At 48.8% G+C, this 14,542-nt stretch overlaps 1 protein-coding gene across 1 annotated transcript in view; it reads left to right on the top strand.

The window, feature by feature from the left end:
* LOC119172992 (tryptase-2) overlaps positions 1–14,542 on the top strand; it is a 110,774-nt gene that overhangs the window by 80,665 nt on the left and 15,567 nt on the right. The gene's annotated exons all lie outside the window — the stretch shown is intronic.

The raw sequence follows: 14,542 nt of genomic DNA on the forward strand, positions 1-14,542 counted from the left end.
AACCAGGTCCCGTGCTTGCTGTGGCCAATTTATCATGCAAATGTATCCTCGCCTTCGTGCGTCTTGAGGACGATGGGTTATCTTGCCTTCGCACTGTTCATGCTCAATTTAAGTCCGGAGCACTTAAAGAGGCCCAGCTGTCGTATGATATCGTCATATGCTGCCGTATACCTTGCCGTAACGCAGGGCAAAACCACGGCTCGCGGGAAAGACGAGTCTTCTTCCTTTTGTTCTTCGTGTGTTTTCATAACATAGAGTTTCCTAAATAGGCACAAGAGGGAACTTTGGCGCTAGTGTCTATGGGAAACGCATTGCACGGCGCTTCAGCGAGCATGGGAATGATGGGTAGTACACAAATTTATCTAATCTCCGTACTGCTGTCTCCGTGTGTGTTCGTGTGGGTTGGAGCTGTTGTCTCACGAAACAAAAATCAGCATATGTTCCGCAGTTGCGCTTCACCACATTTTTCTTTTAGGCTTACCATTTCAAGTCGGGTTGCGAAGTTCACAAGGGTTCGTTTTTCCTTCGAAAAAAAAAAACCGAGACTAGGTATAAATGAAGCCACAAGTGCGATTCACCACCCGCAAGTACGAACACTAGGCACATCCTTATACTACCTGTTGTGTTCATATCGCGATAGGCTACACCTGTCGTAGTTGTCAAGTTGCGGTGATAAGTGAATGATCGCCACTGCGCATGTGTAACCTGGAGCCACTTGTATATAGGGGCGTGTGCCCTATGTTACGGTGTTCGTTGTGCTGTTGTGAGGCTGCCCTTTGGCATGCCTGAATAAAGGATTCGAAAAGCATGCCCTGGCTCTGAAGTTACAACATGATTGGCGACGAGGGTGGGACCCAGACAGCAGGAAAAACAGCAGCTGTTCGGGGTGGTGCCATGCTCGGAAAGCTTCCAGAGTTCGATCCGGACGGTGACAACTGCGATGTTTTCTTCGAGCGATTTGAGTGTTTTGCAGCTGCTAACGACATCGCAGAGGATAAGAAGTTGCAAGTGCTATTGACGTCCATCGGGGAGAAGGCATACGTCACGCTGAGGAGCCTTCTTCTGCCGAAAACGCCTACCCAGGAGACGTATGACGTGGTCATCGCAACGCTGAAAAAGCACTATACCCCAAAGTGCTCCGTGGTTACGGAAAGATACCGTTTTAACCAACGCAATCAAGAACCGCACGAAAGCATCAGCGACTTCATAGTAGGACTCAAGAAACTGGCTGCAACATGTGAGTTCGGCACATTTCTTGAGCAAGCCCTGCGAGATCGTCTCATCGCGGGATTGTGTTCCGACAGCATACGGTGCAGGCTTCTGGCGACACCTGATGCAGAATTAACCTGGGAGCGCACCTGCAGCATTGTAGCAGCCATGGAATCTGCTACTAGAGGCACTCGGGAAATGGTGGCGACCCTCACAACAGGGACCCCCGTCGACAGCGACGTTCACTGGAACAAGGAAACGGCAGCTGGACCACGGCCAGCACCCGCTGGGGACTACGCACGGAGTTTCATGCCGAAAACCACTCCAGCTGCAGGTACACAAGAGACTAAGGGGTGTCATCGTTGCGGTGGGCGGCACTCTCCTGTAAGTTGTCCGTTCATGAACAGCCGTTGTTTTAAATGTAACAAGAAAGGCCATGTAGCCAAAATGTGTAAAACTAGGGCGCCTATTCATTGCCTGGCTAATGATGCAACGCGTGATGAGTTGTTGACACTGTGTCACACAGACCGTAGGTCGGGCACGCCTGCCATTGTGGTGCCGTTGCTGATAAACGGAAAAAAGATTTCGATGGAGCTAGATACAGGCGCAGCCGTATCGGTAATGTGTGAAACAGAATGTTTAAAACATTTTCCCGATGCAAGTTTCAGGGAAACAGATGTTAGGCTAGTCACCTACAATGGCACGCCTGTCACGGTCAAAGGTATTATGGATGTTGATGTAGAGTACCAGAGCCAACACGTTCGCTTGCCACTAGTGATTGCTAAGGATAGCACAGGGGCTAGAATGCCAACATTATTAGGGCGGGAGTGGCTAACGAAAATAAAACTCGACTGGCTGAATGTGGTACGGGTGCAGAACGTACGGGAAGAAGCACAGATAACTGATAAGTACCGCGAGGTATTTCAACCAGGATACGGGGCCATTAAAGGGTTTCACGCTAGTATTGTGCTTAAGAAAGGCGCTACTCCTGTTTTTTGTAAAGCGAGACCAGTGCCATACGCGTTACGCGAGCAGGTAGAACAAGAGCTGCTTAATATGGAGAAGGCAGGCATTGTGTACCGCGTGAGGCACAGTGCTTGGGCCACCCCACTGGTGGTTGTGCCGAAAAAGAATAATGGCATTCGACTGTGCGGGGATTACCGGGTCACCGTCAATCCTTTCGTGGTAGTTGACCATTACCCTCTACCGCTGCCTGAAGATATATTCACCACGTTGCAAGGTGGAGCTGTGTTTTCAGTTCTCGACCTGAGTAAGGCGTATCTGCAACTGGAATTAGATGAGCACGCTCAGGAACTGCTCACCATTAACACGCATATGGGCCTTTTCCGGTACAGGCGCCTACCCTATGGTGTAGCCTGTGCACCAGCCGCATTTCAGGCGGTAATGGACCAAGTCCTGAGGGGCTTGCAAGGCACGGCTTGCTATCTTGACGATGTCATCATAGCGGGAGTTAGCTACGAGCAGTGTCGTGAAAGAGTGGAACAAGTACTCATGCGCCTAAGCGAATACGGTATCAAGGTCAACGCGGAAAAGTGCAGCTTGTTTAAAAAAAGAGTAACCTACTTGGGGCACGAAGTTGATGGCAATGGGTTGCACCCTACCAGTGACAAAGTAAGGGCGATAAAGAATGCACCCAAGCCAGACAATGTCACGCAACTAAAGGCATTTTTGGGACTGGTAAATTTTTACGCAAAATTTTTACCAAATGTAGCTACAGTCCTGGAGCCTCTTCATGGCTTGCTGCGCAAGGAAACCAAGTGGCACTGGTCCCGACTATGTGACGACGCGTTCAACAAGTGTAAAACGTTGTTGACGGATGAAAGTGTGTTGGAAATATATGATGTGGCAAAAGAAATTCAGCTCACGTGTGACGCTTCAGAGTATGGCCTAGGAGCCGTACTATCGCATGTCGTGAACGGCCAAGAGAAGCCTATCGCTTTCGCCTCAAGATCGCTGTCAGTGTCCGAGCGGAACTACGGACAAATAGAGAAAGAGGCACTGAGCATAGTATTTGGAGTAAGAAAATTCCACAAGTATCTATATGGCAGGGCATTCAACGTTTTAACGGATCACCAACCACTGACGGCTCTTTTCGCCCCAAACCGACATTGCGGTGCCGTGGCAATTGCCAGGGTACACAGATGGCTGACATTTCTAGCAGACTATCGGTACAAAATTACGCATAAGCCGGGCTCCGCCATATCGCATGCTGATGCTTTGTCACGGCTACCGTTGTCGGAGGGGGGGCATGACGAGGACACAATTTGCTACTTTTCCACGTTGTCAGATTTGCCGCTGACCGCGAAAGACATTGAGCGTGCAACAGGGTGTGACAGTTTGCTGCGAGTTGTGCGAAATAGGATATGGCAAGGTTGGCCAAAGACTGTCAGTGCGGAACTGCAACCGTTTTGGGTTCGCCGATTTGAGCTCACGGTGGACGAGGGCTGTATTGTTTGGAATAACAGGGTTGTTGTTCCTGAAAGCTTGAAGACTGTAGTACTAGCACTCTTGCACGAACAGCATCTCGGGATCTCAAAAATGAAGGCTGTTGCACGGTCAATGGTCTGGTGGCCGGGTATCGACGATGCCCTTGAACAGGCGGTGCGCAAATGTAGTATCTGTCAGGCAGTACTTCCTGCAGCGCAGCCAGTTCCTTTGTTTCCATGGAAAGTTTGTGAACACCCGTGGCAACGAGTCCACTTGGATTTCGCGGAAAAAGAATCGCAAATCTTTCTTATTGCAGTAGATGCTTTTTCCAAATGGATAGAGGTTAAGTGTATGCAGTCGACCACGGCTGCGAAAACAGTCGAGGCTGTGCGTTCCTGGTTTGCGTCTCACGGGTTACCTGTGGAAGTGGTTACTGATAACGGGCCTCAGTTCCGCGCAGCGGAATTTCTAACTTTCCTGAAAGCGAATGGCGTGAAACATACGCTCACCCCACCGTATCATCCGCAATCTAATGGAGCGGCCGAGCGAGCGGTGCAAACAACTAAGAAGGCTCTCCTGAAGCAGTTAATGGATGACGAAAGGACAGGTACAAACAGGTCACTACAACATCGCCTAGATAATTTCTTGTTCTCGTACCGCGCAACCCCGCACACTTTCACTGGGAAATCACCAGCAGAATTGTTTCTGCGACGGAAACTGAGGACCCGCTTATCATTGCTACGACCAGATGTGAACGGTGTGTTGACTGACCAAGCAGAGGAAGTGAAAACATCCGCTGACAAGCGGCGCGCAGTGTTTCGTTCTTTTGCGATGAATGAGTGCGTACTGGTACGATCAGTGCGTGGAGAGACTGTGAAGTGGTTACCGGGTAGAGTGTTGCAGGTAAAATCAATATGCACATACTTAGTGTTGGTGGGAAATCGTGTGCGATATGTGCATGCCGATCATTTGCGCCACTCCTGTCTGGAACGGGAGAAAGAGCCAGCTGTGGACGACGAGTTCGAGCTGCCGCATGTGCCCGAAGAACGGGACCCTACTACTTCGACGACGACGCTACCACCGATTACCCAACACCAGTCGAGCACGGAGCGTATGCCGCAGCCGGACATGACTACGCTCCGGAGAAGCACCCGACAACGCCGGGCGCCTGATCGCTGGGGCTATAGTAGCCGTACTTAAAGTTGTCAGAAAGGGAGTGTTGTGTTCATATCGCGATAGGCTACACCTGTCGTAGTTGTCAAGTTGCGGTGATAAGTGAATGATCGCCACTGCGCATGTGTAACCTGGAGCCACTTGTATATAGGGGCGTGTGCCCTATGTTACGGTGTTCGTTGTGCTGTTGTGAGGCTGCCCTTTGGCATGCCTGAATAAAGGATTCGAAAAGCATGCCCTGGCTCTGAAGTTACAACACTACCCATCTTTCCCATGGTCGCTGCGACCATGGGAGATATATTTATATATTGTGGGCATTTGTTACTTACATCGTCATCATCCCTGCATGATCACAATCACCATCATCAGCTTGTCTCTTTGTCCTCATTGCCACTCTGGGTCATCATCATCGTCATCGTCTGTGTACTGGCTCTGCCCGTTTATTTTGCGAGGTCTTTTCTCAAATAAACGCTGACGCAGCCGAGACTACCAAGACTTCATACGTGGTGGAGGTGGATTTTCGGTCCTCTGACCTCCCGCAGCCCGCTATATCCCCTGGAGCTTCGTTCAGGCCATCGCTTGCGCCCACAGTCAGGCAGCAGGTCCCAGACCGAGCCTGCCGGCACTTATATCATCGACCACGCACCGGCGCAACCTGCCCCTCCTACTTACATACACGGACATCAGCGGGAACCCCCGCTCTTCGCTGGTCTTCGGGGAGAAGACGTAGAAGACTGGAATGATGACTACGACCGCGTAAGTGCTGCTAATAGGTGGGATGAGGCCGCCAAACTGCGTTACGTGCCTTTTTATCTGATCGGAGTCGCGAAGACATGGTATTTTAACCACGTCGTTGACTTACCCGACAGAGCTACCTTCCAGCAGCAGCTGCGACACGTCTTTGGGACACCAGACATTCGATCCGCCGTCGCGAAGAGGACACTCGATACTCGCCGACAACATCCCGGTAAATCGTACACTTCATACATCGAGGATGTCCTCGCACTCTGCCGGCGTGTCAATCAATCCATCCGGAATCGAACAAAGTGCGCCATATATTGAAAGGCATTGGGCCTGTTGCCTTTAATGCCCTCGCTGTGCAAAACCCCGCTACCATCGCTGATGTCGTGACGACATGCCAGCGCCTTGATGCGCTGGACTCCGTTCGCCTTCAACCGGACATTGGCGACCACCACTCCACGTCAGATGGCCATCTGCGTGACCTCATCCGGGACATTATACGTGAATAATTGCGGTCCATGGGCTTCACACCTTCTACACCGCGACCTACACAGCCTTCGGGAATGCCCTTACGTGACATCATCAGAGAGGAATTTACATTCCTGACTGGCTCTGCGCCCGTACAGCCACCTGCTTCTCGCCCTATATCCACGTACCCTCAAGTTGCTGCCGTGCCTCCCAGCGACGCCCACGCGACAATGCCGCGTCCATCCTACGCGTCAGTTGCTGCCGCTTCCCTGGTGAACTACCATTCCGTGCCCGCTGACCCTTCGGCCCACCTGACCGCGCTATCTTCAGGAGCCCCGAATGCCTTCTATTCCCCACTGTGGCGCTCGTCTCGCCCTGTATGCTACTATTGTGGCTATCGCGGCCATATATCTCGTTTCTGCGAAAGCGCCAGCAAGATGAGCGTCGGAACGACGTGCGTGAACGGGATTTGTACACCGGGACGCCTTATCAAGGTCGGCGTTATTCGTCTCCTCCGCACCGGTCTCCATTTCCTCCTGCATGGACTGCACCACGAAACAGCCGAAACACGAGACGCCGCTCGCCTTCGCCCTTCTGCCGTTCCACTTCTCCACTTCGGCCAGCCTCATTCACCTCTGATATTCATTCGGAAAACTAAGTGATGCAGTTTGTGGAGGAAAACTGCATTCGGAATTAGAACTGAAATTCCTCCATCAGGCCCGTGTAACATGGTTTCTGTGGAAGTGGAAGGAGTGCGAGTCGATGCTTTGGTGGACACAGGTGCAACATTGTCTGTGATACGTGCTGATTTGAGTATTGACGCCTTACGATGGCCCCACGTTAGTTGCTGCCCAGGGGAACGTCATTCGCCCTTCCGCGTTTTGTACTGTGCGTGTTTTCATTGACGGCATCCGCCATCATGTCCAGTCAGCTGTCCTGTCCCGCTGCTCTCACCGGCTAATTTTAGGGGGGGGGGGGGGGGATTTTCTATCATCTGCTTCCGCGGCGATTTGTTGTGGACAACGCGTCGTTCACCTCGCTTACACCGACTACATGCTTGACGACGACAATCAGAAGCCACTTCGTCTGGTCGCTGCGAAAGACATCGAACTGCCGCCACTACAAAAGCAAATTGTCAGCATTACGTCCAACGACATCTATCACGGGGATGTATTGGTCTCACCGTCACCACTTTGCGTTCGCAAAAGTATAGTTCTTCCGTCCAGTGTTGTTCGTTTTTGAAATGGCTCGGCACTTGTCACTGCTATCAACTCTACACCGGAGAAGATCTTACTGCCACAGGGCACTACGGTGGCCCGTGTTGCTGACTTCGAGCCAGTATTTGTCGCGCCACTTCAGGCCATCGCATCCAAAGAACCTTGCCTCGGTGAGCATGTTTCTTCCTCCGCCTTTACCACCGCTATCAGCAGCGAATTGACATATTCACAGAGGCAGCAGCTGCTCTCATTGTTACAAAAACATGCGAATTCTTTCGATATTTGCTCGCCTAAGCTGGGCCGCACTAATACTACAGCACATCGAATTCAAACTGTTGATACATCTATCGTACACCACCGACCCTACCGCGTGTGTCTAACCGAAAGAAAAATATAGAAAAAAATTCCGCCATATCCACGAAGTGAATGATGATGAGTGGGCGAAGCTCCGGAGGTAAACCTGGTAAACCATGAATCCTCTGTACATTTTGCCCACTCGATTTTATTACATCGCTCCCCCTAGCGTACGTCGCCGCACTAAATCGAACGATTGCCTTCAACCAATGACACGCGCCATATGTGACATCATTTTTATTTTATAAAATCTCGCGTCTTTCATCAACTACAAGTACCGCTTTCTAGTTTATAACATCTTGCATCTTTTCATCATCAGCTACAAGTACCACCATCTAGTAAACACTACAAGAACTAAACGAGAGGTGGCTACATACAGGAGATGGTACCGCCATCTAGTGAACACTGCAAGAACTAAACTAGAGGTGGCTACATACAGGGGACGGTACCGCCATCTAGTGAACACTGCAAGAACTAAACTAGAGGTGGCTATATACAGGCTACAGGGGACGCACAGCCCACGCCCTAAGGAGCTTCGCCCCTAAAAAACCTTGCGGACATGCTTAAACGGGAAGTCATCCGTCCCTCATCTAGCCCTTGGTCGTCTGCTATTGTTTCGGTCCATAAAAAGGATGGCTCTGTGCGGTTTTGCGTAAACTACCGGGCGCTCAATAAGATCACACGCAGGGACGTGTACCCAATGCCACGCATTGACGACGCCCTTGATTCCCTACAAGGCGCGGAATTCTTTTCAAGCATCGACTTGCGTTTTGGGTAATGGCAGATCCTCATGCATGAAGACGATAAGGAGAAAACGGCATTCGCAACCCCCGACGGGCTATATGAATTCAACGTGATGCCTTTCGAGCTCTGCAACGCACTCGCAACTTTTGAGCACATGATAGATACCGTGCTGCGCGGCCTGAAATGGAAAAGTTGCCTTTGCTACCTGGACGACATTATCTTTTCGTCAACGTTTTCTGAGCACCTAGAACGATTGAATCAAGTTTTGACGTGCCTTGGCGGCACCGGGCTTCAAATAAACACTAAGAAATGCTCTTTCGCTAGCAAATCTATCAAGGTCTTAGGACACGTCGTTAGCAAACATGCCATCTGGCCCGACCTTGACAAGATTTCTGCAGTCCTTCACTTTCCGCATCCCGAAAAACCAAAGGAGCTTCGCAGTTTTCTTGGCCTCGCCTCCTATTTTCGCCGGTTTATCCAGAACTTCGTTTCTATTGCTGCTCCATTGCACCAACTACTTGCTTCCAACGTCCCCTTTCTGTGGTCTCAAGAATCTCAAACGGCATTCGACCTGTTGAAGCGGGCACTCACGTCTGAACCTCTGCTCTGCCACTTTGACGAAGCTGCACCGGCTATCCTCCATACTGACGCTAGCGGCCTTGGTATAGGAGCCGTTCTTCTACAACGCGACAAGTCTTCCCTAGAGAAAGTTGTTGCATATGCTAGTCGCGTACTCGCCCTTGCCGAAAAGAACTACACTATAACTGAGCAAGAGTGTTTGGCTGTGGTTTGGTTGGTCCAGAAGTTCCGTCCCTATCTTCACGGCCGTCACTTCACAATCGTTAAGGACCGCCATGCCATATGCTGGCTTTCTACGCTGAAGAACGTGTCCGGACGCTTGGGTCGGTGGATACTACGCTTGCAGGATTACGACTTTGACATAACTTACAAGTCAGGCGGAAAACATCAAGACGCCGACGCTTTATCTCGTTGCCCGCTTCCAACTACCCATATCAGCTTTGGTGAAAACTCAACCGCCACGTCTACCAAAGTTCATACGCCCGCATCAATAAGGCAACCCTCTTCGGTCGACGAGCCAACATTTATCTCCCACCAACGGTCCGATTCATACTGCAGACGCATGATGGACCGCCTTTCGGGAGTTTCTCAACCACCCAACGCGCGACTCCGTCGTCAACTCCTGCACTTTAAGCTGGACAATGGGGTTGTCTACCGCCACGTCTATCACCCTGATGGTCAGCGCTGGGTGCCTGTACTGCCACGCTCTCTTCGACTTCAGGTGCTCGAAGCCTTCCACAACGACTTGACTGCTGGTCATCTTGGTTTTAAAAAAACTCTTGACCGCATTCGATGTCATTATTACTGGCCTGGCCTTTCTTCTAGTGTAGCGCGGAACGTCGGCTCCTGCTACCCATGCCAGCGTCGTAAACTCTCCACGTCTGCACCTGCTGGACCTCTACAGCCACTTCCATGCCCTTCGATGCCGTTCGAGGTGGTAGGTGTTGACCTTTACGGGCCTCTCCCCGTCACATCTGCTGGCAAACGATGGATAGCGACCGCCGTGCACCACCTGACACGCTACGCTGAGACTTCCTCTGTTATTACAGGCTCAGCTGCGGAAGTTGCAGACTTTATTCTTCACGCAATAATACTGCGTCATGGGGCTCCTCATGTACGGCTTAGTGACCGCGGCAAAGTGTTCCTGTCACAAATGGTAAATGAAGTACTGCGCGCTTCTGGAACTACTCACAAGACAGCTTCAGGCTACCACCCTCAGACAAATGGTCTCACAGAAAGTTTTCACCGAACCCTTGCTGACATGGTAGCCGTTTACGTCCAACCCGACCACAAAAACTGGGATACTTTTTTACCATTCCTGACATTCGCTCACAACTACGCCGTTCAGCGAACAACTTGCTACTCACCGTTTTACCTCGTGTACGGACGCACCCCGACTACCTTTCCCGACGTCTCCTTCTTTAACAGCCATGGAAATTCATGTCAGTCTTCTCGCGAACAATACATTTCCCGCCTGGCCCAGTCTCGCCATCAAGCTCGCATCTATACTGAAGCGAGACAGCACGAGCGGAAGATCATCTATGATGAATCCCACCGCGTTGTGTCTTTGCAACCTGGTGACGAGGTGCTGCTTTTGACACCTATTCGCACTCCTGGTCTTTGTGACAAATTCCAACCACGCTTCATCGGGCCATACATTGTTTTAGAACAGACTTCGCCAGTTAATTATTGTGTCACACCACTCGTCACCCCAACAGACCGCCGCTACCGCAGCACAGAATTTGTCCACATTTGTCGCATAAAACCTTTCACGCGACGTTCCCCGTCACTTTGACTTACGGCGGCCAGGGTGTCCGCTTCCAAGTGGGGACAATTGGTGTGGGCATTTGTTACTTACATCGTCATCAACCCTGCATGATCACAATCACCATCATCAGCTTGTCTCCTTGTCCTCATTGCCACTCTGGGTCATCATCATCGTCATCGTCTGTGTACTGGCTCTGCCCATTCGTTCTGCGAGGTATTTCCTCAAATAAACGCTGACGCAGCCGAGACTACCAATACTTCATAATATATATATATATATATATATATATATATATATATATATATAAAGAACACAAGCGAGTACACGTACGAAAGAGCAATACTTTTATGCCAACGTTTCAGCCGTGGCACGGCCTTCGTCAGGGAATAAAGAGTAGACAAGCAGATGCCCCTTTTAAGGGCCGTTGAAATCACACAATTGATCAGAATAGTGATTAGAAAGTGCGAAAGCAATACCAAAACAACATTGTCAGTATAATTTGATACGAGTATTGAGCAACAATATCGCTGTGGATAACTCAAGATATGAGCGCATAGCTTCAGCGTAGGGCAAATTTTTATGCGTAGGGCAAAGTTTTTAAAGCAATAAAGCACTTCATAAGCCAAGCGAATATCATGAGCACATGTCACGCACACTGTAAGATACCCGAGGGACAGTAAACAAAATTCAACTGGTAACTGAAGCGTCAAGTTTGATGCCAAACTACTGCATGCGCACATATAATAAATGGAAGCACACACAAAAAATATATATAATCAAACAAATGAGAGAAGAAACGATGGCATGGGTTGGGGGGCATTTAACGCATTCCTGTGATGGACAATGCTACATAGAAAGGAAAGTAACGCGTCCAACGCTTTCGTTGATGCCTGAGTGCAAAGTGTTGAACTTGTTAATGAGATAGGACTCGCGAACTTCTCGGTCATGATGAGTTTTAAACCCGGATTGTAATATTGTGGCTTTGATGTTATCGAAAGAGTGCCCTGGCATCTGGACATGTTTTGACAGTGGAAGATGAGGAAGGTTAGAAGCATGGGCTCTGTGGTTGTTAAAACGTAACCTGAATGATGTTTCGGTATGCCCAATGTATTGCATACGGCAAGTGGAGCACTCAAGCATGTAGATAACATTAGCGCTGTCGCAAGTGAAGTCTCCGTTGATTTTTAAGGAAAAGTTTGATGCGGTGCTAGTTGCGGTATGAGTACTTGACATGTGCGGGCAAACCTTGCAGCGGGGCTTATTGCAAGGATGGCAACCACTGTAGTTGGACCGATTAATTATTTTCGATGATGTTAATGTATCATGCAGGTTGCGTGATCTGCGGTAAACTACCCTCGATGGTTCCGTAAAAATGTCTTTTAAGTGATCACTTTGTTGCAAGATATTGTGGTGTTTTCTTAGAATATTGGCCACATTAGGAACCGAAGCTGAGTGCGTAAGGATGAGGTTAACACTGTTACGTGAAGTGTTTGCAGATCGTTTGTTGCTTGTGAGCAACTCTTTACGGTCAATGTTGTTAGCCTTCTTGAGGGCGTCGTCTATGATTCCCGATGGGTATCCTTGCCTCGTAAGAGCACCTCGTAGGTCTTCGCAGTTGCGAGCGAAATCATTGTTATCAGAGCAGATGCGTTTAAAGCGAATGGCCTGACTATATGGAATACTGGTTTTGCAGTGTTTTGTGTGACTACTATGGAAGTGAAGATACTGATGTCTATCGGTTGGTTTCCTATATAGTTTGGTCGTCAATTTTCGATTGTACAGTGTCACTGTGACGTCAAGAAAGTTGACACTGGTGTCCGAGTATGAGTGCGAGAATGATATATTTGGATGGGCATTATTATAATCGCTGATGAAAGAAAGAAGCTGGGATTCACCATGATGCCATACTAAAAAAATGTCATCGATAAAACGCTTGTAATAAAAAGGCTTCAAATCGCGGCTGGCAAGAAAATCGCGTTCTAGAGAGCCCATAAAAATATTTGCGTAATTCGGGCCTATTCGTGTGCCCATGGAAGTGCCGCTAACTTGAATGAAGTGTTGTCCGTTGAACTCGAAATTGTTTAGTTCGAGAATTAATTTGAGAAGCGTAGCTAGTGTAGAGGAGTCTATCGGTTTGTCGAGGTCAGACTCGTTATACGCTTTTACAACAGCGCGGATACCATCAGAATGGGGAATGTTGGTGTACAAAGAACAAACATCGAGGATCACCAAAAATGACCCATCAGGAATGTCTAAATCAATGATATCATTTAAAAAGTGATTGGTGTCTTTAATGTACGAGGGAAGTGAAACCGGAATAGAAGAAATGAGGGTATCAACGTAGCGTGACAAATTTTCTGTCACCGTACCTATACCAGACACAATCGGTCTACTGGGAATGTTTTCTTTGTGAATTTTGGGTAGGGTGTAGAACCTACCAGCCACCGGGCTTAGTGGAATCAGCGTACGTAATGCAGACTGAGCGATTTTGTTTTCTTTTACAAGATCTGTAACAACATCACTGACAATGCGTTTAAATTCCGCTGTCGGGTCGTCATTTAGACGCCTGTAGTATGTGGTGTCATCAAGTTGTCTCTGGGCTTCACCAATATAGCTGTCAGCATTCAATACCACTACTGCACCACCTTTATCTGCTGGCTTAATTACTATATCATTGCGGCTAGCCAATGCTTTGATAGCCTGAGCCTCTTTAAAGGTGACGTTATGGCGGAAGGGAAAACGTGTTTTGTACGCTTGAAGTACATCATCCTGTACAGCTCGTATATATAAATCGAGGCATTTATCCCGTTGAGTGGGTGGTGTCCAGTGTTTACCAGATGGTAACGCGGAGTTGGTTTGTTCACTTGGTTGGCGGTTGAAAAAGTACTCGCGCAATCGCATGTTTCTTTCAAAGTTATGAAGATCGGCAATGAGCGTGAATTCATTGTAGCCGCCAGTTGCGGGACAAAAGTTTAAACCTAGCGACAAAACCTTAGATTCTTCAAGACTTAATTGATGACTAGATAAATTCACTATATTAGTAAGTTGCCCGGTATGCTTAGCAGGGTCGGAAACACTTCCATGCGCTTCGGAATACAAAGCAACGGGTATTCCCGTTGCTTTGTATTCCGAAGCGCATGGAAGTGTTTCCGACCCTGCTAAGCATACCGGGCAACTTACTAATATAGTGAATTTATCTAGTCATCAATTAAGTCTTGAAGAATCTAAGGTTTTGTCGCTAGGTTTAAACTTTTGTCCCGCAACTGGCGGCTACAATGAATTCACGCTCATTGCCGATCTTCATAACTTTGAAAGAAACATGCGATTGCGCGAGTACTTTTTCAACCGCCAACCAAGTGAACAAACCAACTCCGCGTTACCATCTGGTAAACACTGGACACCAGCCACTCAACGGGATAAATGCCTCGATTTATATATACGAGCTGTACAGGATGATGTACTTCAAGCGTACAAAACACGTTTTCCCTTCCGCCATAACGTCACCTTTAAAGAGGCTCAGGCTATCAAAGCATTGGCTAGCCGCAATGATATAGTAATTAAGCCAGCAGATAAAGGTGGTGCAGTAGTGGTATTGAATGCTGACAGCTATATTGGTGAAGCCCAGAGACAACTTGATGACACCACATACTACAGGCGTCTAAATGACGACCCGACAGCGGAATTTAAACGCATTGTCAGTGATGTTGTTACAGATCTTGTAAAAGAAAACAAAATCGCTCAGTCTGCATTACGTACGCTGATTCCACTAAGCCCGGTGGCTGGTAGGTTCTACACCCTACCCAAAATTCACAAAGAAAACATTCCCAGTAGACCGATTGTG

Source organism: Rhipicephalus microplus, chromosome 4 (assembly GCF_043290135.1).
Source record: "Rhipicephalus microplus isolate Deutch F79 chromosome 4, USDA_Rmic, whole genome shotgun sequence".
Lineage (NCBI taxonomy): Eukaryota > Metazoa > Arthropoda > Arachnida > Ixodida > Ixodidae > Rhipicephalus > Rhipicephalus microplus.